The sequence below is a fragment of the Pleurodeles waltl genome, chromosome 2_2, assembly GCF_031143425.1.
Source record: "Pleurodeles waltl isolate 20211129_DDA chromosome 2_2, aPleWal1.hap1.20221129, whole genome shotgun sequence".
Taxonomy (NCBI): domain Eukaryota; kingdom Metazoa; phylum Chordata; class Amphibia; order Caudata; family Salamandridae; genus Pleurodeles; species Pleurodeles waltl.
The window spans coordinates 457567975-457593308 of NC_090439.1; positions in this window are offsets into that span (position 1 = coordinate 457567975).

Sequence of the window (25334 nt, forward strand, 5' to 3'; positions counted from 1 at the left end):
TTCATAATACGTCCCAAACCATTTATTCAGATGTACACTATACATGGTGACTATCAACATATCAATATTAATCATATATGCTTTACTCTCAAACATAAAAGAACATCATAACTATATAAAACAACGAACAAATGACTACTGTCCCCCAAAAAATAATCACAGACTTTGGACAAGCCATGATTGAAACAATTTTGAAAATATACCTCGACACAGCCATACAAGGCTGCTACTATCACTTTAATCAAAATATATGGCAACACCTCTAAAATTGTACACTAAGGGCCTGATTATGAGTTTGGCGGTCATACCGCCGTACCACCGCAGCTCTGGTCCCAAGAAGACCACTGAGCCACCAGTCTCCCACCTGCCATATTACGATGTATGCAGCCTGAAGAGTTGACCACGTTGACAGAGTGGATACCCCCAGTGGTGGTGCGAGCTGCAAGGTTTGTGGTGTTTACTCCATCGCCATCACAGCCGTGGCTAACTGCCGGACAGATTACGAAAATGCAGTTGTATTTGTGGTCCACTTGCTGCAGTGTCCCGATGGCAGTAGGCTGTTGCAGGACGCTCTCAGCAAAGCACCAGAACAGTGCCCATTGGATGGATTTAAAAGCAACACAGCTGCCATCCATTGGCCAAGTGGACATACTTACAAATCATACTATAAAACACACCCCATCGCAGACCATGATCCTTTTCTTCTCCACTGCAGCACAGCAAGACAGTGACCACGTAGCATTGTTTTATTTTTGTGAGATAAGGCAGTCCTTTTTCCCCATCCCATTTAACACTTTCCACAACTTTTGTTTTCTTTTCCTAATATCACTTGTCTTTTTTTTAAATAATTGTCTCACATTTTAATACACAGACATGTCACATTAAAAAAATCCACGTTGACAGTCACGGTGGATGAAATCATAAGAGTAGAGCCACAACTGTTTGAAGCCCAAGTCCAACATACTCCTCACAGAAGGAAAATGGAAATGTGGGAAAGGATAGTTGACAGAGTGCATACTATAGGCACCAAGTTGCATGCAAAGGAGGAAATTAGGGAGCAGAGGCATGACCTGAGGGGCAACATCTGGAAGCCCAGAAGACTTGCGGTGGTTCTTCCAGCACCCCATTACAACTCTTTCCCTGAGAAGAGAAGGGCTTGCCATCCTGAAGGCTTGACAGGAATAGCTGGGGGAGCAGAGACTAATAAGTTACACCTCAATAACTTTCACAACACTTCAATGGCCTATGTGCTCTCATCTCAGTTTTTGCCTTTGCCATTGTGTTGTCTATCTAATTTCCTAACATGCAATATCCAAAGTATCAGAGATGTTTGTTTGTCAATGAGTATTGTTGTATATAAGATCACCTGTATCAATCTCCATTACATGCCATATGTTGGAATGGGGTCTGTAAGTGCATGGCTAGTAAAATATCATCCCAGGACCCATGGCATGTGTCAATATGTAAATGCATGGTCCTGCCTAACTGCAGTTTGGCAACAGGCAAGTAAGACTAACCATTTCTCTAGTGTTGGGAAGGAGAGGGTATCATGACTACAACTACCATGAGGCCCTGTTTCTGTAACTCAAAACAAAAGGCTATTGTGCTCTTGCCCATTTTCACTTGTTTGCCATGTCACAACTGATGTTCACCTATCATAAAGTTTATCATTTGTCTTGGGTTGGGAGTTAGAAAGTGACATGACTACAACCACCATGAAGGCCTGCTTCTGTAACTCAAAACAAGAGGCTGTTGTGCTCTTGCCCATTTCCACTTGTTTGCTATGTCACAACTGCTGTTTACTTCTCATGGACTGAGGATTCTACGTATAATGCTGTACTCAGAGACACGTCTGCCTACTTAGCTTGATGTTGCCTTGGTTTCATCAACTGAAACTATTGATGGTATGAGTGACACCATACCAAGTGTGTACAACAATTATTTGTAAGGCCTTAAGCTGGTTCAGTTGATTGGAAGAGGTAGGTAACCTATTGACTTTGCACTGCTCACATGATGACTAATACTACTTATATAACCACGTTGTGTGTGTGCCTCTGTTGTACACAGCTAGGACTTGGAATGGTCAAATACACGTTACCTCTCCACTGTGTTGGCTTAAATGTTTGTTAGATGTCATGTTAATTCCTTAATCACAAATTGCAACTTACCAGCACATCTAATGAGCTGCTCAATTCTAATACATGTTCTCAACCTCTACAAATGTCTGGTTAACAAGACATGGATCACAATAGGAAACCCTACCTATTCAGATATTCCTAGGTCTCTACTTACTGTGACACACAACATTTGGATGTAAATTCCACACTTCCACCAATAATAATGTTCCACACTTCCGCCAATAACAATGTTCTCTATTTCACAACAGGATGATTTGGCACAGTACCTGCGTAGACACTTTCCACTGAACAGACTCCAACTACACCCCCACATGAAGCCCTCAGTGATGACAACACTCCCAGACATGTGGACATGGATGACGAACCTGGCACATGTGGTCAGCCTGGGCAGATGGCAACAGTGAGTCTTACTGTGCCCACACCAACACCTGCCACTCCAGCTACAACATCTCAGCCGACACCAGTCCCCCCAACTTGTGTACCTAGCACAGTTAGTCCAATCTTCTGCCCTCAGTCCTGGATCCTGAAATGCAAATCTCCAGCCCGGACACAGAGGGACCAGGACCCAGTTGGAGAGGACACCCTGGGCCAAGGGCACAGGCTTGGGGTAGGGTCGGTTGGAGGGATACTGTGGGCGAGCAAAGTGAGGTCACTGGGGCCTCTCACACCCAGGATATCATTAGCCAAGTCTTGGGTGTGTATCAGGAGTCCCAAGGTGTGATTAGCTTGGTAGTTACAGAACTCCAGGAAATGAAGCAGCTGTAGAGGGACATGTATCAACAGATGGAGGCCCAAAACTCCATCATGGGCTCTCTAACAGGTGTGCTGATAGACTCCATACACCCCTGAGCAGGGGTTTTCTACCATCTACCTCTTCCTGTAATACAACTACATTAAGCCCATCTACATCTGTGGCTGAAACAGGAAGGGAGGCCCTGCCAGAGGAAGAAACACCTTCAGACACCCCTGCTTCTGCAGCAGTGGAACCCCCCCACCCTCGCAAACGGGGACGTCCATGTAAAAATCCAGGAAGTGCAGATGGCAAGACACCCACCACTGCCAGCAACAAACCTTGACTTTAATTTCCTCCATTGTGTGTCACACATTCACTCAGTGGACTAATTCTGGACACTTTTCCATTTCTGATGGGAGGAGTAATCTGGATTTTGGATTTCAGATAATCTGGTATCTAAATCTATTGTTTTGTTTAATTCACCATGACTTATTACTTCACTGTTCTTTTATATTTGTTTTGCACTCTCTATGTCTTCACCTTTACCACTTTAATAAATTCACAGGTCACAATCTCATTATCTGCTGTAGCAAATTTCACATTTAGCAATGTAGATATGTAATACCATGTGGAATATACAATGACGAAACAAGCTACTTGTGTAAGCATGGATGAGTTGCATGTACAGAATGTTAAGCTAAGGATCACAACCATGTCACACGAACACATACATACAAGTGTCTTGTTTTATAACATTTTATTACATTGTTCCAATCATAAGCTGGCAAGATGTCAGAAACATTGCAACTCACACATGACTCAATTACTCTGTGTATGTGATCACATTTATAGGTTCAGACCTCAGGAACATGGAAGGAGGGGATATAGCAGACATTGACCCTCATTACAACCCTGGGGGTGAGTGATAAAGTGGCGGTACTACCACCAACAGGCGGGAGGTAATTACTGCCAAATCATGACCATGGCGGAAAGAGCTCAGATAGACAGCCACTTTACCACAGCAACCTCCAGTGCGGAAACAACAGGCACCACGGCGGTAGAAGCCTACAGCCAGACGGAAGTCAATGTTCCACCCCAGTATTAAGACCCTGCTATCCACCACCTTTTCCAGGGCAGTACCAACGACATCAAAAGCCTGGCAGACACAGACCTCAGAAGGGAAACAACTCACCTTTAGAGACACAGGGAAGAACCACGCCGCCATGGAGCCCGAGCTGCAGATCTTCCCAATGATCTTCAACGTCCTGCTCCACCATGAACACCAACAATGGCGAAGACGACGACGGTGAGTATAGCCGCCTAGCACACAGAGGAGAGGGGAGGAAAAAGAGAGTGACACACACAAACACAACATACACCCCCACCCCCAACACAATACACACAATCAGATGCACAAGAAAACATATTTACCCATACACCTCAGGAATAATGCAAGGGCAACACCAATAGATGAAAGGGAGTGTAATAATATCAATACATCAAAAATACGTACATCAATTCTAAATTTATATACATATGTACAAATCAAGGGGCACAGCCCAGTCTTCAACGTGCGTGGGCCACAGAGCCACATCACAAATTCCAAGGCCCCACTTGTCTCCTGCAACAGCACGGAGCAAACACTGCAGGAGCATCAGTTTGAAAATTGGCAGGCACCTCTGGGGGATGGGGAACGGGGGGGCACCTCAGCCGGCAGATGGAACAACACCACTGGTCCTGGAGGGGGCAACATGCTCATTGCTCTTTGTCCTGGGGAGTGCAAGGCCACATTCTCTCAAGTGGGTGACTTGCCCACTGGTTCTGGAGGGGGCATTGTGCCTTGTGATCTTCATCCTGGGTGCCATATCCGCAGGTTCTGGAGGGGGCATCATGCCCTGTGATCTTCATCCTGGGGAGGATGGGGTGAGTGGGTGCCATACCCACTGATTCTGGAGGGGGCATCGTGCCGTGTGCTTCTGATCCTGGGGAGTGCAAGGTCAGTCTCTCGGCTGGGTGTCATTCCCACAGGATTTGCAGGGGCAGGCCGCACAACAGCCCATGGATGAAGGTCTAATGAATGTCTGCAGGTGGTGACGGTTGCTCAGTGCTGGCAGTGGTGCTGCTGCTGCTGGTGGCAATAGTGGAGGGAAGCTCCAGCCCATCACCTGCAGCCTCAGATGGTTGCCCACTGCTGGTGGTGGTGCTGCTGGTGATGCTGGTGGTGGTTGTGGGGGAAGCTCCAGCCCATCCCCTGCAGTCCGGACGGCTGCATAACCATGGTTGGTGGTGGGGGCTCGGACTGAGGCCCTGCACCAGACCCCTTCTCCTTCTTGCTTGCTGGTGCAGGCCCCTTGCCCTTCCTGGCAGCAGCCGGAGAGGGTTCCTTGCTCTTCAGGGCAGCAGCCGGTGCGGGCTCCTTGCCCATCCTGGCAGCAGCTGCGGATGGCTCCTTGCCATTCCTGGGAGCAGCTGGGGATGGCTCCTTACCCTTCCTGGCAGCACTTGGGACAGGCACCCTTTCCGTGCAGCCGGCTGGTGGCCTGGATCCTTTACCACCACGAGTTGCTGAGGACATTACTGGGCCCCTGGACTGGGTGGCTGAGCTGCTTGCCTGGGTTTTACACACCCTGGCCAGATGTGAAGGATGGGGGGAGGGGTAGGGAAGAGGTCAATGGTGGAGAGGAAAAACTTCTTAGGTACATTGGGGTGGAAAGAGGGAAAAGGTTTGGGAGTGGAGGAAGAGGGAGTGGTTGTGGGAGTTGTCTGTCTGCCGATTTTGGGTGCAGGTGCATGGGCTGGATGCTTTTGTGAGGTGGATGGCTGTTGGGTGTCTGAGTGCTTGCATTTGTGTACCTTGGGAGGGTGCACAGACACAGCGGGAGAGGATGCACAGAACGTGTGCATGGCTGTTGGGGTGGTGTCTGCAAGTGAGGTGTGTGTTCTGATAGGTGTGCTGGTGATGGCGGTAATGGATGAGGATGTAGTGCAATCAGGTGTGAGTGGAGACGCAACTGGGAGGGAGGTGGAGGAGGAGGAGGAGGGGGACACAGAGGAGGCAGTAGTTGTTAGTGTGTCTGCATCTGGATGGTGTTTGTGTGAGTGCTTGTGGGATGAAGTGTGGTATTTGTGTTTGCCTGAGCCACTCTTGTGTGTTGTCTTGTGTGCATGCTGGTCTGCCTCTGTGCCTGGGATAGACCCTGATCCCCATGGGAAAAGCCCAACCCAAACTGCAAAGCCAGGTCCATCCTTGAGTGGAAACAAACATCCTGGGACAAGTTTTGGGGTATCAACTCTCATCAGCCAGGCTAGCTTTAATCCAGTGGCGCAGAAGGTATGGGACCCACATCTGGACATACCCTAGCCCCTTAGGGTGTACATAGCAACATCACAAAATAAAAAAGATGGACGGATTGTTGAAACTTTTCAAGCACTCACCCCCAGTCACAGATCAATCAACCATTCGGTTCTTGTAGAGTGCTGCTTTTCACCGAGGGGTCTCTAGGTGCTGTCTAGCCCAGCGGGAGATGGCAGTCAAAGAGCCAGGTCTTGAGCTGCTTTCTGAAGTCCTCCAGTGAGTGGGATGTGCGTAGGTGGAGGAGGAGTTTTTTCCAGGACTTGGCTGCGAGGAAGGAGAAGAAGCACCCTCTGAGTCTTTCGTACTGGATGCGGGGGATGTGTGCCTGTGTGATGGTGGCTGATCGGACTTCCCTAGTTGGTTGGTGGAAGGTGAGGCGGTTGTTGAGGTAGGCGGGTCTGTAATTGTGAAGGGCCTTGTAGAAGTGAGTGAAGTTCTTTAAGAGGCACTTGTGCTGTACTGGGAGCCACTGGAAGGTCCTGATGTGGGGAGTGATGCTTGTTCTTCTGGTGAGATTGAGGACGAGCCTTGCTACGGTGTTTTGGATAGTCTGGAGGTAGTTTGTGAGCTACTTTGTGGTTACGGCCTAGATGGCATTGCTGTAGTCGAGGTGGCTTAAGATGAGGACCTGAGTGATTGTTTTCCTGGTGGAGAGGGGTATCCAATGGAAAATCTTGCAAAGCATGCACAGGGTGTGGAAACAGGCAGAGGAGACAGTGTTAATTTGTTGCTTCGTGATAAGTTGGGTGTCTAGGATGATTCCGAGGTTGAGTGCGTGGCTGGGGGGTGTGGGTGGGGGGCCGAGAGTGGAAGTTCACCATGAGTCATCCCAGGGGCGTGGCTTGTTTCCAAAGATGATGATTTCTGTTTTATCTGAGTTTAGCTTGAGGCAGTTGGTCTTTATGCAGGCGGCGATATTGGTCATTGTGTTTTGTAAGTTGAATGTGTGGAGGACCCATCGTCAGCAAGGGAGAGGACAAGCTGGGTGTTGTCAGCGTAGGAGACAATGTTGAGTCCGTGGGATAGTACGATGTCAGCTAAAGGGTTCCTGTAGGCATTGAAGAGGGTGGGATTGAGGGAGGAGCCCTGGGGGATGCCACAAAAGATGTCTCTGGGGAAGAGACATAGGCTGGAATCTGGGGTTATTCCATCATTATTGTTGCCTGCCACGTCACCCCAGTTTGGACCCAATCGTATGCAAATCAGTCTGGACCCTGCTCCCTATGGAAACAGTCCAGCCCAAACTGCCAGGCCTGGCCCTCCCTGGACCAGAGACAAGCATCCTAGCACCAGTTTCAGGGAATCACCCCTCATCAGCCAGGCTAGCTAAAACCCAGTGGCTTAGCATGCCAGGGACCTTTCTGGGTATACCCTAGCCATCTTGGGAGCACACAGCAACATCACAAAATAAAATGTTGGACGGAGTGTTGAAACTTTTCAGACACTCACTCCAGCAACAGATTTAGGTTTAATCCATTGTTATTTTGCTTGCCACGTCACCCCAGTTTGGACCGAGCCATATGCAAATTAGTCTTGACCCTGCTCACCATGGGAACAGTGCCCTTCCTGGACCATAAATAAGTATCTTGGGACCGGTTTCAGTGTATCATCACCTCATCAGCCAGGCAAGCTTGAATCCAGTGGTGTAGCAAGCAAGGAAACCATGTCTGGACATACCCGAGCCACTTAGGGCACAGGTAGCTTCGGTTATATGTCGGAACAATGAGTGCTTGAACCACCCATGCCTGAAAAATGAGATCGGAACAACGACCTTGTTGTTACCACTAACGCCTTTACCACGAATGCCTTAACACCGATTTTTCGTTGTAAAGGCATTCCTGGTAAAGGCATTTGTGAACGACATGCATGGTTAAACCATGCGTCCCCTCTGGCCCCCACCCCTAAAAATTACTGTGACCCTCCCACCACCACAACCACCCCAACCCTCCACCCCCAAAAGTACCGCAACCCCAACCCCCTCCCCTAAAACCTAAAGCACCCCAACCCCCATCCCACCCCTAAAACCTAAACCCTGAAAACCCCACCCCGCCCCTAAACCTTAATCACTCCAGGCCCCCCACCCCACCCCCAAAAACTAAAAATACCCCAACTCCCCACCCTGCCCCTAAAACCTAAGGCACCCCAATCCCCCACCCCACCCCTAAAACCTAAACACTGACCCCCCTCTCCCCCGCCCCTAAACCTTAATCACCCTGAGCCCCCCACCCCACCCCCAAAAAAACAGCCTCAGTCCCAGCCCAACTTTCCTCCTCCTTGATCACGTCGACTCCCTTCTTCTGTGCCTTAACCACCCATGTATGTGGCTCAGCACATGCGTGGTTAAACCCCTGAACGGAGGAAGGAAGTCGTGGAAAACAAAAGCATTGTTTCGCTTTCATTTTTCATGACTTCGTTGTTCAGGACTCGTTGTTCGGGATGCTTCCCAGTAGCAACATCACAAAATAAAATGATGGAGGGATTGTTGACACTTTTCACACACTCACCCTTAGTCACAGTTCTGGGTTTAATCCATTGTTATTTTGCTTGCAAAGTCACCCCAGTTTGGACCTAGACATATGCTAATCAGTCTTGACCCTGCTCCCCAGGAGAACAGTACAGCCCGAACTGCCAAGCCAAGTCCTCCCTGTACCAGAAACAAGCCTGAAAAGCTTGGCAGAAAGGCAGGGAAGGGGGCTCAAACTGGGCCCCAGGGTGATTTTGCCCATTGGACAGTGTGGCTAGGGGCAAATGTTGTGCCCTCTTATGCCTGCACTGTCGGTGCACACTGTTTATCATGCACAACATTGTGCATGGCAACAGTGCACCCAAGGTGCATCTGGCACTGCAACAGCATGTGCTTCAGACTCACTTTATGAGCTGAAGCATGCTGCCGCAGTGCAACAAAGCGGGGTGTAAAAATAAGGATATATGGCGCTACAGGTAATAATCTACCCACAGTAAAGATCGGGGAACCTCATCAGGGAAACACCCTACCCTCGGAGGAAAACACCTCCAACTTCAAACTTGATGTGGTGAGGGTCCCTTCTAATTGTATAGAAAACCAAGAATATTAGGTGGACACTTCACCAAAAACACTTTCAATTTCAATACATTAGTCTAAAATATATCACAATGGTCCTGGAGTCAACCAGTCAAGTTGATTGATGAATCCAATGTCTTTATTCCAAATCTGATTCACATTACACAGTCTGTAATCGACAGGTTACAATCCTTCCAGCCAACACGTGTTTCGTCTTGGGAAATGATATATCCCTTATGACTACTTCAGGGCTAGAAATCATAAAGTAAAATATAACATCATGAGTTGAAACCAAAATGCTCAATCGTCCACTGTAAAGTGCAAAAACCACTTAAAACCCAAGGGAGGTGAAATTAAAATTAAAATTAAAAGACACCAGGAATGAGTGACAACCAGAGAAAGTGAAAACAAATCCAAAGTCACAATAACTCCAGTGATCCTTAATCAACAACAAACCACCAACAACCTCCAATTATCCTTAATCAACAACAAACCACCAACAACCTCCTGGTGTCTTTTAATTTTAATTTTAATTTCACCTCCCTTGGGTTTTAAGTGTTTTTTGCACTTTACAGTGGACGATTGAGCATTTTGGTTTCAACTCATGATGTTATATTTTACTTTATGATTTCTAGCCCTGAAGAAGTCGTAAGGGATATATCATTTAGCAAGACGAAACACGTGTTGGCTGGAAGAATTGTAACCTGTCGATTACAGACTGTGTAATGTGAATCAGATTTGGAATAAAGACATTGGATTCATCAATCAACTTGACTGGTTGACTCCAGGACCATTGTGATATATTTTAGACTAATGTATTGAAATTGAAAGTGTTTTTGGTGAAGTGTCCACCTAATATTCTTGGTTTCCTATATAATTAGAAGGGACCCTCACCACATCAAGTTTGAAGTTGGAGGTGTTTTCCTCCGAGGGTAGGGTGTTTCCCTGATGAGGTTCCACGATATTTACTGTGGGTAGATTATTACCCGTAGCGCCATATATCCTTATTTTTACACCCCGCTTCGTTGTTCTATTGTTAGTGAGGAGGCTGCTTGGGTTAACCCATTAACACTATTTACTTTATTATGGATAGGAATAAAATAGCGGAAGAATTATTTGAAAATTTAGCCAAGGGAGGCACTGTGTATAATCTCACTGTTGGCAACACACAGAAGGAAGGTCTGAGAAATAAATTTATAAGACTTGAGAAACTGAAGAAAAATGAATTATCAAAATGGTGGGATGGGACAACGCTCAAACAATATAAAAAATTAAACCGTATCCCTAGAGGTTTGAGATCCCAGATTTTTCCTACGTATGATGACTTGGATGATTACTTACTAGCATTATGGGATAAAGAGCTAACAGCTAGTTCTATGAAATTGATGGATATTTTAATCATCAATTCAGAGAGGAAAGTTAGTCAATTTCAGGCTGAAATTAATAGTTTAGAAAAGGAAATTGAGAGTTTAAATTTGAAAGAAGCCACCGAAAAAAATTACAAAATCCTAGAGGAGGTTTTGAAGAAATACCAAGAGGATATAATGCAAAGGAAAGCGCGCAAACTTAAGCGAGACGAGAAAGATTATATGACTGGTAGAATTTTTACATTTGCTAATAAATATGATCACTTATTCCTTACTGGTGGTCCCTCTGGTACTTCGAATGCATCAACATTTTCAGATTCAACATCTATTAGCACCTCACTAACAAGTGATAGTGAAATGGAAGAGGCAGCAAGCACCTCTGCTCAAGACACCCAAGTGGAAATAGTTTTTTATTGGAACTAATGAGGATGAGACGAGGCAAAAACACCCAAAACAGAGGGTTGGTATCTACAACAAAAAAACTAGGAGGGGTAGGAGAGGAAAGGGTCAATATAACAAGAGAAATGGAGGGTGTCAAAACGTGATCAAGGGACAAGAGAGTATAACCGTCAATGATGTACCATCCATCAACATAGTGAATCTTTCAAGCATGACCTTAACCACAGGGATCGAAAGTCTTTTATCTAAAGGTCTCAGTTTCTGTCCCAGTTACTTTGGGGATCCATGTAGATCTAAAATTGATTTGTTCAAATTTGTACGCAAACTAAAAATTAAAAATTATTTTCAATATAATTCCTTCATGAACACAGATTCCGAGGTAACTGGTTCTTCATTGAGTACACTGTCTATTAAGGATGTACATGACACAGCCATCTTACTATCTTTAGCTGAACGAGACGAGGATCCCAATATTACTGCGAGAATTTTGAACGACTTAGACATAATCTCTAACAGTAGTGTTTCTAGTGGTCTTAAAAAGAAATCTAGGTGGACTCCGAGATCATTGGGTTCCAACTCTCTAGACAATTTCTTTGACCTGGTATGTAAGGACTATGACAATTATTTAGCAAAGAAGAAATATTGTCATGTTGTTAATAATTTGAGTACAGAGGAATTAATTGCACTACAAGAACTAAAACTCAATAAAGACATTATTATCAGACAAGCTGATAAAGGTGGCAATGTGGTCATCATGGACAAGGTGGACTATGATAATGAAATTTTGTCTCAATTAACAGATTTGTCTTGTTATGAAAAAATTCCACATAACCCTATTTCTAACCTTGTACAAACAATCAACAACAAATTAGTGGGGTGGCATCATCGAGGGTTACTTAACAAAGATGAATTTGTGTATTTGAAAGTGCATCATCCTCGATATCCGTGTTTGTATACTTTACCTAAAATACATAAAGGTTTGCCTTTTCCACCGGGGAGACCCATTGTTTCGGGTATTCTTGGGCCCACTGAAAGGCTTTCAGAGTTTGTTGACTGTTTTCTGCAGCCATTGGTACAAAATCTTCCTTCTTTTATTAGAGATACCACACATATCCTGAGTATTCTTAGTGATGTTGAGTGGGATAGTAACATGCTTTTGGTAACTTTAGATGTTGTATCTCTATATACCTGTATTAAACATGACTTAGGCTTAGAAGCTTTGAAATTCTTTCTCCACAAGAGATCAGCAAATCTATGGGACCATACTATGATGCTATTGGATATGATTGATATGATTACAACCAATAACTTTTTCTTATTCAACAACATGTGGTTTCGACAGAAACAAGGTGTAGCAATGGGCCCCAAATTTTCACCATCATATGCGAACTTGTTCATGGGTTGGTTTGAACACACATGCATTTGGGGCCCAGATGCCGCTACTTGGCACACATGTATTTTGTTCTGGGGTCGTTACATTGACGACTGTCTAATGATTTGGACAGGAGGTGAGGAGAAACTCATTGAATTTTGCCATTTCATTAATTCTAACAATTTGAACATTAGATTTACTTTTCAATTTAGTGCTGTTAAGATTGAATTCTTGGATGTGGAACTTTTTGTGTCCAATAATAAAATACACAGCAGACTATTTCGTAAGACAACTGCATGCAATTCTATTTTGCATGCGAAAAGTGCTCACCCCAGGCATCAGGTGGCATCAATCCCCTTTGGTGAATTCATGAGGGCACGACGAAATTGTAGCATTGATGATGAGTTTGTTTCTCAAATAGATGATATGGAAAGGAGATTTCTGGCACGGGGGTATTCTCACAAGATTGTAAAAAAAGCCCGGCATAGAGTCAAGTATGTGGACAGAAAAGATGCTCTAAAACTCAAAGTGCGAAATGATGTTATGGAGACATCTAACTTGGTGAGGTTTATAACGGATTTTAATGATGCTTCATTGATCTTGAAAAAATATATGAACAAACATTGGAATATCCTAACGAAGGATGAATCACTAAAGTATGTAATCACTGGGGGCTTGGTGACAACATTTCGCAAAGGTAGAACTCTCAAAAGTATCCTGAGTCCTAGTTTTACCACTATCTCCCCTACAGAAACTTGGTTATCACAAAGAAAAAGAGCAGGTTTCTACAAATGTGGTTGCTGTGGAGTTTGCCGTTGGGCTTGTCATAATTTGCGAGAATTCTCTCATGATGGCAAAGTATTTACAATTCGTTCCACCATCAATTGCAATTCTAATTATGTGGTTTATATTATACGCTGCAGATGCTCTAAGATTTATGTTGGCAGTACCATACGACCGCTCAGAATTAGAATAGGTGAACATGCATGGGCACTGAAGAATTTTGATATGAGGTATCCCCTGGTGGCGCATATTGTTTCTTGTGAGAAACAACCAACTCAGAAGAGTTTTGAATTTTTTGGATTTGAGCATATCCCCCGTGATTTAAGGGGGGGTAATAGGGAACTATGTCTACGTAGACAAGAAGCCATATGGATCATGAAATTAAGAGCTGTAGAGGCAGGATTGAATTCTGATAGAGAATTGGAATTCTTTCTGGGTGATTGATAAGTCATATCAAAATATTTGGACTCTGTTAAGCCTCTAATACCATCGTGTTACACATTGCTTGTATATGCATTAACGTTGTTACCTGGAGGAATTACTGTATATGGTATGATGTCATATAATTTTCATGAGTGATTAACCAAAATTCCCAAACGTCATAAAATTTGAAGAATTCATAGGGATACTCCATCTGAAATTTTCCCTGCCAATATTATCCATCTGACATTTGAGCTCTATTATATTAAAGAAAGTGGGGTGAGGATGTAGCTGAGTCACCAATATAGTTTTTATTAATTTTCTCAATGATGCTGAAAGTTGTAATTATTTCCCAGATTACATTCCTGAGTGGCGAGCTCATGGTTTTTAGCAAGATATTTCCAACTATACTGCGGTATGAATATTGTGGACAGGATTGAGCTATTTAAATGGTCTACTTTCGCTTGGTTTGAATGCTGGATGCAGAAGTAAATACTATTATAGGATTTACCAGAAGTATATAATTGGTTATTTCCTGGGCAGTTTTGAGCGTATCTTAAATTATTGGTTCTATCCCCACTCGTATTATGAGTCCGTTTTCGATCACGGTGACTCTTGATCAGGAGCGCGAACCCGGAAGCATATTTATTTCCGGGTTCGCTTGCGCGCGAGTAGCGTACTCGCGATGCGTCTTTACTACTAGACGCTGTGGCTATCAAATAAAGAGTTGCGGTAGCAGGAGGTGAGTTTAGGTTATTACGAATATCCATCTTCACCGAGTGTAGTGAAAATAAGGATAAGATTTGGGTCTTATATTAAATTCAAAACAATTACCGCTGAGTTTGACCTCGGTCAATACTTCGGCTGGTTCTTCGTATTATAACTATAGATGACGATTAGTTTTAAAGGATTGACTGTAGATTTTATACAAAATTAATAATTAGATATTCTTTTTATACTGACAGTTATGGACACACCACTGATGTTATGGACCAAAATTTGGAGTGAAAAATTCACATTTTGACTGTTGATGATTAGTGCCTGAATTAAGAAGGTATTTTGATATTGCATTATTTGATTTATGACATTTTTGTGCACTTTAGGGGGCTTGTAGCTCGGTGCTAGGTGTGTAATGAAGTTGGTGTCTTCACTTTTAGGTAGTTAATTGGAGGTTGTTGGTGGTTTGTTGTTGATTAAGGATCACTGGAGTTATTGTGACTTTGGATTTGTTTTCACTTTCTCTGGTTGTCACTCATTCCTGGTGTCTTTTAATTTTAATTTTAATTTCACCTCCCTTGGGTTTTAAGTGTTTTTTGCACTTTACAGTGGACGATTGAGCATTTTGGTTTCAACTCATGATGTTATATTTTACTTTATGATTTCTAGCCCTGAAGAAGTCGTAAGGGATATATCATTTCCCAAGACGAAACACGTGTTGGCTGGAAGGATTGTAACCTGTCGATTACAGACTGTGTTATGTGAATCAGATTTGGAATAAAGACATTGGATTCATCAATCAACTTGACTGGTTGACTCCAGGACCATTGTGATATATTTTAGACTAATGTATTGAAATTTAAAGTGTTTTTGGTGAAGTGTCCACCTAATATTCTTGGTTTTCTATATAATTAGAAGGGACCCTCACCACATCAAATGCTGCCGCAGTGCCACTGCCACAGATATAGGTGGTCATTACAACCCCGGCGGTCGGTGTTAAAGAGGCGGTCAGACCGCCAACAGGCCGGCGAAAAAAAAAATGAATTATGACCGTGGCGGAAACCGCCAACAAAGACAGCCACTTTAACAGTCCGACCGTCACGGCGGTACAAACAAACATTGCGGCGGTCACCGCCAACAGACAAACGGAAGACAATGTACCGCCCACAGTATCACAACCTACCAATCCGCCACCTTTTCCGGGGTGGATTCACTGCAAACAAAAACACGGCGGAAACAGGTCTTCGAAGGGAAAACGCTCACCTCTGCACACCCCACGAGGAAGCAGGACGCCATGGAACGAGAGCTCCACATTTTTCCAGCCTTTATCTTCTTGCTCCTCTACCAGGAGCATGAACGCCGGCGGCCGAGACCACGGTGAGTACTGCACCTACGACAAAGGGGAGGGGGGAGGGAAAAAACAGTGACACACACACGCAACACTCCCACCCCCACCCTCACCCATGACAACACACACACTAACTCAGCATGATACATTACAGTTACACCCCCCAACCCCCCTGGAAGAATGCAAAGACAAAAGGAAATGAGGTGAATGATGGTAATATATTAAAATTCAGTAGTCAAATAATATACATACACTCAATGTTCCCTCTAATTTTTCTTTCTCATGTGCGGCAGTAGAATGTTGGCGGGTGCACTTTTCTTGCTTGTGTGCACCACTGAGTGATAAGAGGTGCAACAAGGCAAGGCGACCAGCTACCACTTAAAGGTACATAACAAGCATTGGCAATGCCAATAAATATTACTTTTAATTTAAGGTTGCTTCTTCGTCACTGAGTGGTTTAGGCACTGAATAAGTCATACATGCACCCTGTCACCCATCCCTGCACTTGTGCATCCATAAATCACTAATTTATCTTGCATTCACCAACTTCCGCAACCACAATACAACACATACACAAGTTCAGCCACATATGAAATATAAATTGAAATAATAAACGTAGGAAAAATAAAATGTGCTGTTGCCTAAAAATTGCAGACATGCTTGCATTAACAAAATTAAACAAAGCAGCAGGTGGACGTCTTGGAATGGTATTGTACATAGCTGTGGACACCCTGCAATGGCATTGTACATTGATCCATATTGATCATAGAGTTGCTTCCCCTTGCACCATATAAGGGGGTGCAAGGACAACGCAGCACTAATGCCAGATTGATCAAGCCATGCAAGGCCACCTTGCATGGCCCTGCATGGCTTGATAAATCTGGAGTAACGCAGGGCAGCACAAATCGCTGCTTGCGTTACTTTGCCCCAGGGAGGTGTTCCTCTCTGAAAAATATGCTGAGTCACACTTCCTGTTTTGGGGAGAGGTAGAGGCTGTTTGGCTAAGTGATTCACTGTCTTACACTGCCTAAGACCCCCACTGCAGAAAGCTTTATTTTCACTCACTGATTTCATTAATCACTCAAACACTTCTGCACTAATTCACTTAGCTTATTTTTCTCTCACTTGTTCACTGACACCTTCATTTTCTCAGTCACCGCTTCAAAATCTTGGTCTTCATTTGCTCACTTAGGGCCAGAGTTAGGAAGCCGTTTGCATGGTGCAAACTGCAAAAATCGCAGTTTGCACCATGCAAACGGCCTAACGCGATGCACATTCACAAATTGCGAGTCGGTACAAACTCGCAATTTGTGATTGCGAGTCGCATTGCAATTCAGAATTGCTTTGTGACCGCGAATGAGGTCGCAAAGCAACTCGCAGTTACCACCAGTGTCACACTGGTGGTAACTCATTCGCAAAAGGGAAGGGGACCCCTTCCCCTCTGTGAATGTTGCCCAGAATGTTTTTTCAGAGCAGGCAGTGGTCCAATGGACCACTGCCTACATTGAAAAAACGAAACCAAATGGTTTAGGTATTTTTTCATTTTGCAACTCGTTTTCCTTTAAGGAAAACGGGCTGTAAAATGAAGAAAAAAAAACTGCTTGATTTAAATAGCAGTCACAGACAAGGAGGACTCGCGATCTGAGACACCGTTCTGCATCCGAGATTGCGACTCGGAAATTGCGAGTCGGATAGTCTCGCAATTTCCGAGTCGCAATCTCGGAGTTTGCTACATGTGGCCCTTACTCACTTCATGCTTCACTTACTCACTTGCTTATTCACTTGTTTGTAAACTCACACTCACCAAATCACTCATGTGCTCAGTCACTTACTCATTTGCTCACTCACCTCACTTACATGCATAATTGCATTACCTCACAGTCACTTACTGACATCCATTCTCTTTTACTTGCTTTCCCGCTCACTTACTTGCTGCTCACCCTTTAAATGATTTTTTTTTGCTTATTCACTTACTAATTTGCACACTTGCGATAAATTCCTAATTTCTTCATTCACATACTCATTCCCACATTCACTTGCTCACTGACTCACTTCCTCAATCACTTGGACACTCACTCCTCATTCATTAACCCATTCAGTCACTGTTTCACTTATCTACTGACGCGCTTTGACAGTCAGATGCTCATTCAAAAACCCACAAATCCATTCACTCGCCCATTCACTCATACATTCACTATTTCCTATTCTTTTACCACTCAAGCACTTTTTAACTTGCATACACTCTGATTCATTCATCCATTCATTCAAATAATGTTACTTAACATATCGCCTCAGACAGGTATGTGTGTGCAGCCAAAATAATTACTCCACGAGGTGCACAGAGAAATAGAAATTAAAAGTGGAGGAGTCACAGGTCTGTGGACTTGGCAGACTGGACTTGGGCTACAGGAAAAGCTTTGGAAATTCTCTCCACCTGTTTCATGCTTGCCCTGCAGGCATTCACACGTCCTCCATTAGCATTTCTAAAGACAAAAATGTGTCTTTAAAAATGCATTTGGAAGCGCAGCGTCACCACCATCAGCAACACTTCAATCTCTCCAGTGAAGCATTTAATGAATGTAGCAGTGCTTCGGAGTGCGTGTTGGTTGTAGGTATCTGTGTGGGGGAAACCTAGACATGCGCGCCCAAACAGGCACGCAGTTTAGAGGGAACTATGCATACGCTATTTACAAATATATACACCAAGAATATTAGTCCAAGGTATTCCACCCTTAAAGTCAGTGGACCACTGGGCCCACACTGCATGGGCGAGGCCCACACAAGATACCCGAACATGACGGAGAGAACACTGCAGGGGCATCAGATAGAAATAAAACAGGCACCTCAGGGGGAAGGGAAAGGGTGGGCACCTCAGCCGGTTGAGTGCACAATGCCAAATCCACGAGGGGGCCCCATGCCCACTGTTCAATCCTGGGGAGTGCAAAGCCACAGTCTCACAAGTCTCTACAGTGGGTGGTTTGCCCACTGTTCAATCCTGGGGCGGTGTCCTTGGCAGCGCTTCTGCTTGGCGGTCACCTCCTGGGCAGCGGGGCTGCTGCTGGTGGTCCTGTCTGGGGCAGCGGGGCTGCTAGCGGTCACCTCCTGGGCAGCGGGGCTGATGCTGGCGGTCCTGTCTGGGGCAGCGGGGCTGCTGGCGGTCGCCTCCTGGGCAGTGGGGCTGATGCTGGCGGTCCTGTCTGGGCCAGCGGGGCTGCTGGTGGTCGCCTCCTGGGCAGCGGGGCTGATGCTTTCGGTCCTGTCTGGGCCAGCACGGCTGCTGGCGGTCACCTCCTGGGCAGCGGGGCTGCTGCTGACGGTCCTGTCTGGGGCAGCGGGGCTGCTGGCGGTCACCTCCTGGGCAGCGGGGCTGATGCTGGCGGTCCTGTCTGGGCCAGCAGGGCTGCTGCTGGCGGTCCTGTCTGGGGCAGCGGGGCTTTTGCTTGCCGGCTCCTGGGCAACGGGGCTGATGGTGGTCTTCTCCGCCGTGCTGATCTTCCCAGACTTGCCGGTTTTCTTGTGCCCCTTCCCCACCTCGCAGACTCCACACTCCCACCTGTACCCCTGGGAGCGGCTTTGGTTGCTGTTGTCTTCCCCTTCTCCCGCCGGGCACTGGCCAACTGTTGATGCTTGACAGGTGGGGGACTGTCCGTGCTGTGGCTCCTTGCCACACTGGCAGCCCTGCTGCCTGGTGCACTCCAGAATCCGGTGAATACTGGCACCACTGGTCCCGCCGATGTTGTGGCTGAGGTGCTAGGTTGGGACCTGGAGAGTCAGACCCTAGGAGACTGACGGGGTGGGGGTGGTGAAGGAAAGAGGTCAAGGGTGGACAGGAAAAGTTTCTTAGGAACAATGGGACGAGTAGCTGGAGGGGGTTTGGGAGTGGAGGAAGAGGTTGTGGTTGTAGGAGGTGTACGTTTGGTGACTTTGGGTGAAGGTGCATGCGCTGGAGGCTGTCGTGAGGTGGATGCCTGTTGAGTGGGTGTGTGCCTGCGTTTGTGTACCTTGGGAGGTGGTGTCACAGAGACACTGGGAGAGGACACAGGGGATGTGTGAATGGTAGTGGGGGTGGTGACTGCACGTGAGCAGGGTGTGGTGGTGGGTGTGCTGGTGATGGAAGTAGTGGCTGTAGATGTAGTACATGCAGGTGTGAGTGGAGATGAGACTGGGAGGGAGGAGGGAGACGAGGAGGAGGGGGACACAGTGGAGGCAGTGGATGTTGCTATGTCTACATGTGTGTGGTGCTTGCGTGAGTGCCTGTGGGATGTGTGGTGCTCATGTTTGCCTGAGCTTCTTTTGTGTGTTGAGGTGTGTGCATGCTGGTCTGATGGTGTGCTTCGGGTAGGCTGAGGTACACGGGATTGGGTCTGGGTGGAGGAAGTTGGAGGGGGGAGGCTAGAGACAGGGACAATGGCTGCCATCAGTGCTGAGGCCAGAGTCTGAAAAGCTCGCTGAAGGGCTGCCTGACCAGAAGGAATGCCCTCCAGGAATGCATTGGTTTGTTGCAACTGCCTCTCTACACCCTGGATGGCATTCAAAATGGTAGACTGCCCAACAGTGAGGGACCTGAGGAGGTCAATGGCCTCCTCAATGAGGGCAGCAGGGGTGACTGGGGTAGGAGCTGAGGTGCCTGGGGCGAAGGAGATGCCCACCCTCCTGGGTGAGCGGGAATGGGGCAAAGGCTGAGGGGCTGCTGGGAGGGAGGATGTACCTGTAGATGGGGGGGCACAGATGGGCCTGCCACCACAAGGGAGCTCCCATCAGAGGACAAGTCCGTATCACTGGTGTCAGCTCCTGTCCCCGCCGTGGAGCTCCCCTCGCCCTCCGTCCCACTGGTGAAATCAGACTCCGTAGTGTCGTCCTCCAGGGCCATGTGGGATGCAGCTCCCTCCTGCTCTGGTGCCACTGCTCCTCCGCCTGATGATGCTACTGCACACATGTACAGGGAGACCACAAAAAAGGGGGGGGAGACAGAAGAAAGACATGTTGAGTGCATGCATTACCGCTACCGTTGGCGGACACGACAGACACAGAAGCCCCCTGCACTACTTCGTGCACTTGGGGTCCACTATTCAATCCCTGGGACATGGCCTACAAGGCTATGGCCAATATCTGCACACATGGTGTCACAGGAGCCTGACTAGGGGTAGTTGGCACTATACCCAGGTGGGGTGGGGTGCCACAGGGCCTGCCTTAAGAAGGGACATTGCCTACTAAACTCGCCCTGGCCTAGGGGAACCCACAGCCCACCTCCCCCACCCAGACACCTCCACTGCGCGCTGAATCAGCAGAATGAGAGTATACTCACCCCCTTGTTGCTGCTGTGATGCCCTCAAGCACCCATCCAACTCCGGGTACGCCACTGCCAGGATAGTGAACATCAGGGGGGTCATAGTGCGACGGGCACCTCTCCCACGTTGGGAGGCCATCCCCAGCTGGGTCTCTGCCGTCTTCTTGCTCCAGCGCGAATGTCCTCCCATCTGTTATGGCAGTGGGTGCTCCGTCTGTGATAGACCCCCAGGGTCCGGGCGTCCTTGGCGATGGCACGCCAAATATCTTTCTTCTGGTGGGCGCTGACCTACATGAATTGTACAGGGGAAAAAGAGAAGTTATTACCAACTGCACCATCACAGTCATTAGCCCGCATCCCTATCCTTGCCATGTGGCACATGCACTCACCGTCGTTTCATGCACGCATCATTCTCCTCCCCTATCTTTCATCCACACCACTCCACACAGGCATTGCCCATACAGCATGCTCACAGTGTACTTGCCTGTTTGTCTGGAGGATCGTAGAGTAGCATGTACTGGGGGAGGACCCCATCCACGAGTTTCTCCAACTCCTCTGTGATGAACGCCGGGGCCCTTTCCCCAGACGCATGAGCCATTGTCTCTTCCAGACTGAGGTCACAGCCGCACTTGCAGTGTAGGTCCTCTCCTGTCGAAGATCAGCTATCGAGTGATTGAACGGATAGAAAAAGGCGTCACGTCCACGGCGGTGCGTACCGTCACCGCCGGCGTCCATCGTCATTGGCTCCTGGGACCCATAGGGCCCACCGCAATTGTATACAACGCCAGCGCAGTTACCTCACATCCTATTGTCCCACTTTACAGGTCAGGCAGCTGCCATTTCAGGGGCCCACATGGCTTTATTTTTAACTGTGTTACACACACCTAGGCCTTGCCTCAACCCTCATACAGGCAAAATTCAGGTTATGAATGGTTTTCTGAGTAAGCTGTGTTTACGTACCTCTGAGTTGGTTGACTCTGTGCTCGCTGTTGTCTTTCATAGGTACCGTCCGCTGGGACTTGCGAGGAGATGGCGGCATACTCCGGTGTACAGACCGCTGGTGGGACTGTCGACAATGGAGGAAAGACATGTAATCATCACCTAGAAGCTTGATCGTGCCACAATCCTGGAACTGTGTGCCCAGGTTGAGCCAGACCTGATGTCAGCTATCAGCCATCCCACAGGAATCCCCCCTCAAGTGCAGGTGCTGTCAGTACTCTATTTCCTAGCAAGTGGGTCTTTTCAAACTATAATGGCCATAGCATCAGGGATGTCCCAGCCTCTGTTTTCCAACGTGTTGTCCAGAGTGTTGTATGCCCTGCTGAAACACATGCGGAGCTACATCGTTTTCCCTCAGGTGGAGGATTTGCCTACAGTGAAAGGTGACTTCTATGCCCTGGGACATATCTCCAACATCATAGGTGCCATTGATTGGGACACATGTGGCCTTGGTACCCCCCGCAGGAGTTAATAGGTGTACAGAAACCGGAAGAGTTACCATTCGATGAATGTGCAGATGGTGTGTTTGTCAGACCAGTACATCTCCTATGTTAATGCCAAATTCCCTGGCTCAGTGCATGACGCTTACATCCTGCGGAATAGCAGCATCCCTTATGTGATGGGGCAACTCCAGAAGCACCGTGTGTGGCTATTAGGTGAGCACCTGGAACCAAATCAGTGGGAATAGTTGTCTGGGTCTGGGGATATCCCTACAGGTTAGTGTGTGTCTAACAGTTGTCCCTCACCATTTGCAGGTGACTCTGGCTACCCCAACCTCTCATGGCTACTGACCCCAGTAAGGAATCCCAGGACAAGGGCAGAGGAACGCTACAATGAGGCCCAAGGGCAAACTAGGAGGATTATAGAGCGGACCTTCGGCCTCCTGAAGGCCAGGTTCAAGTGCCTCCATATGACAGGTGGTTCCCTATTCTACTCACCAAAGAAGGTGTGCCAGATCATCGTGGCCTGCTGTATGCTTCACAACTTAGCTTTGCGACGACAAGTGCCTTTTCTGCAGGAGGATGGTCCAGATGTAGGTGTTGTGGCAGCTGTGGAGCCTGTGGACAGCGAAGATGAGGAAGCAGAAGAAGAGGACATCGACAACAGGAACTCTGTAATCCTGCAATACTTCCAGTGAGACACAGGTAAGAAGACAAACCTGCCTACTACATGTACTTTAACACTACTACCTCTCTACTGTCTGTCCTTTTCACCCAGTGTATGGTCAGTGAGTTGTCACTTTCCCTTACGATTTCACAGATGTGGGTCCCACTGTGTGACATCTGCTTTGTTTCCTCATGGGCTACAGCTGTGTGACATAGGTATGTTGACATTACAATTGAAAGAGCATTTTGTCACTGTAATTGCTAATACACTATTTTGAAATCACAGACAGACTCCAGATTGTTTTGTGCTTTAAGGGTGTTTATTTAAGTGCTCAATATTGGAGGGGGTTGTAAAATGGTGAGGGGTGATGGTGGAGGAATGTCCATGGCAGAGTCCTGTCTATTAGTCCCACAGGTGCATTGTCCAAAGGGGCATAGGAAGTGGAGCTGGGGCAGTTTGAGGATGGACAGGGTGACAAGGTGGGGCAAAAGGACGACATTCAGGGCAGTCTCATTTCTTGGCGGGGGTCTTGGCATCATTCTTTGTCTTTGTCCTGGATCTCAGGGACCGTTTGCGGGGTGGTTCTCCCTCTGCAGGGGGGTGGGGTGCTGGTGTGGTTGTCCTGTGGCGGTGCCTCCTGTCCACTAGCGCTGGCGGAGGTGGTGGGCAGTTCATCGTCCAGGCTAGTGTCAGGGGCCACTTGTTGTGCCACAGTGTCCCTCCTGGTGTTGAGGACTTCCTTCAGCACCCCTACGATGGTGCCCAGGGTGGAACTGATGGATCTGAGCTCCTCCCTGAACCCCAAATACTGTTCCTCCTGCAGCCGCTGGGCCTCCTGAAACTTGGCCAGTACCGTTGCCATCGTCTCCTGGGAATGATAGTACGCTCCCATGATGTTGGAGAGGGCCTCGTGGAGAGTGGGTTCCCTGGGCCTGTCCTCCCCCTGTCGAACAGCAGCCCTCCCAAATCCCCTGTTTCTCTGGGCCTCTGTCCCCTGAACGGTGTGCCCACTGCCCCCAGGTCCCTGTTGTTGTTGGGGTGGTGGGTTAGCCTGGGTTCCCTGTAGTGGTCGACACACTTCTGATTGACGTGTCCTGGAGACAGAGGTATGGGCCCGCTGGGTGGGTGCTGTGCTGGTGTTTCCAGAGGGGGCAAGCTCTGTAGTGGCCTGTGCCAGTGTGAGGGAAACCATCTGGGTGTACCATGGTGTGCAATGGGTGGGTGACTGTGTACCCCAGTGGTTGCATTCCTGTGTGGGACCTTGTGTGATGATGGTTTAGTGGGGTGTACGGGTATGTGCAGTGGCCATGCATCGGTGATGGGTGTCCATGCTTTGTTGTTGCATGCACGGCTTGGTGTTGGGATGTGTGGTTTGTGATATTGGGACATTTGTAACAAGTAGGAGTGATGGGGGTGAGGGCAAGGGTGGGGGTATGTGATGGCATGCAGGTAGGGTGGGGGCCTGTGCCAGTGTGAGGGAATCGAACTGTCCCGAGGTCCCAGATCTGCCAAGCTGGTCATCTAGATCCAGTTGGACAGAGCTGCTGTCATCACTGTGGGCCTCTTCTGTTGGTGGTGTGGACATGTGTGGACCCTCCTGTGCGGTGACGTGGGCTAGGTATCCTGCAGGGGTGTAAAAGCATGATTATTGCATCTGGGTGTACCATGGTGTGCAATGGGTGGGTGACTGTGTACCCCAGTGGTTGCATTCCTGTGTGGGACCTTGTGTGATGATGGTTTAGTGGGGTGTACAGGTATGTGCAGTGGCCATGCATCAGTGATGGGTGTCCTTGCTTTGTTGTTGCATGCAGGGCTTGGTGTTGGGATGTGTGGTTTGTGATATTGGGACATTTGTAAGGAGTAGGAGTGATGGGGGTGAGGGAAAGGGTGGGGGTATGTGATGGCATGCAGGTAGGGTGGGGGATATAGTAGTTAAGGTTCGACTTACCAGAGTCCATTCCTCCAGCTACTCCTTCGAGACCCTCAGGATGCAGAATAGCCAAGACTTGCTCCTCCCATGTTGTTAGTTGTGGGGGAGGAGGTGGGGGTCCGCCGCCAGTACTCTGAACCGCAAGGTGGTGTCTTAAGACCACGGAACGCACCTTCCCCCGTAGGTCGTTCCACCTCTTCCTGATGTCATCCCTATTTCTTGGGTGTTGTCCCACTGCGTTGACCCTGTCCACTATTGTTCGCCATAGCTCCATCTTCCTAGCTATGGAGGTGTGCTGAACCTGTGATCCGAATAGCTGTGGCTCTACCTGGATGATTT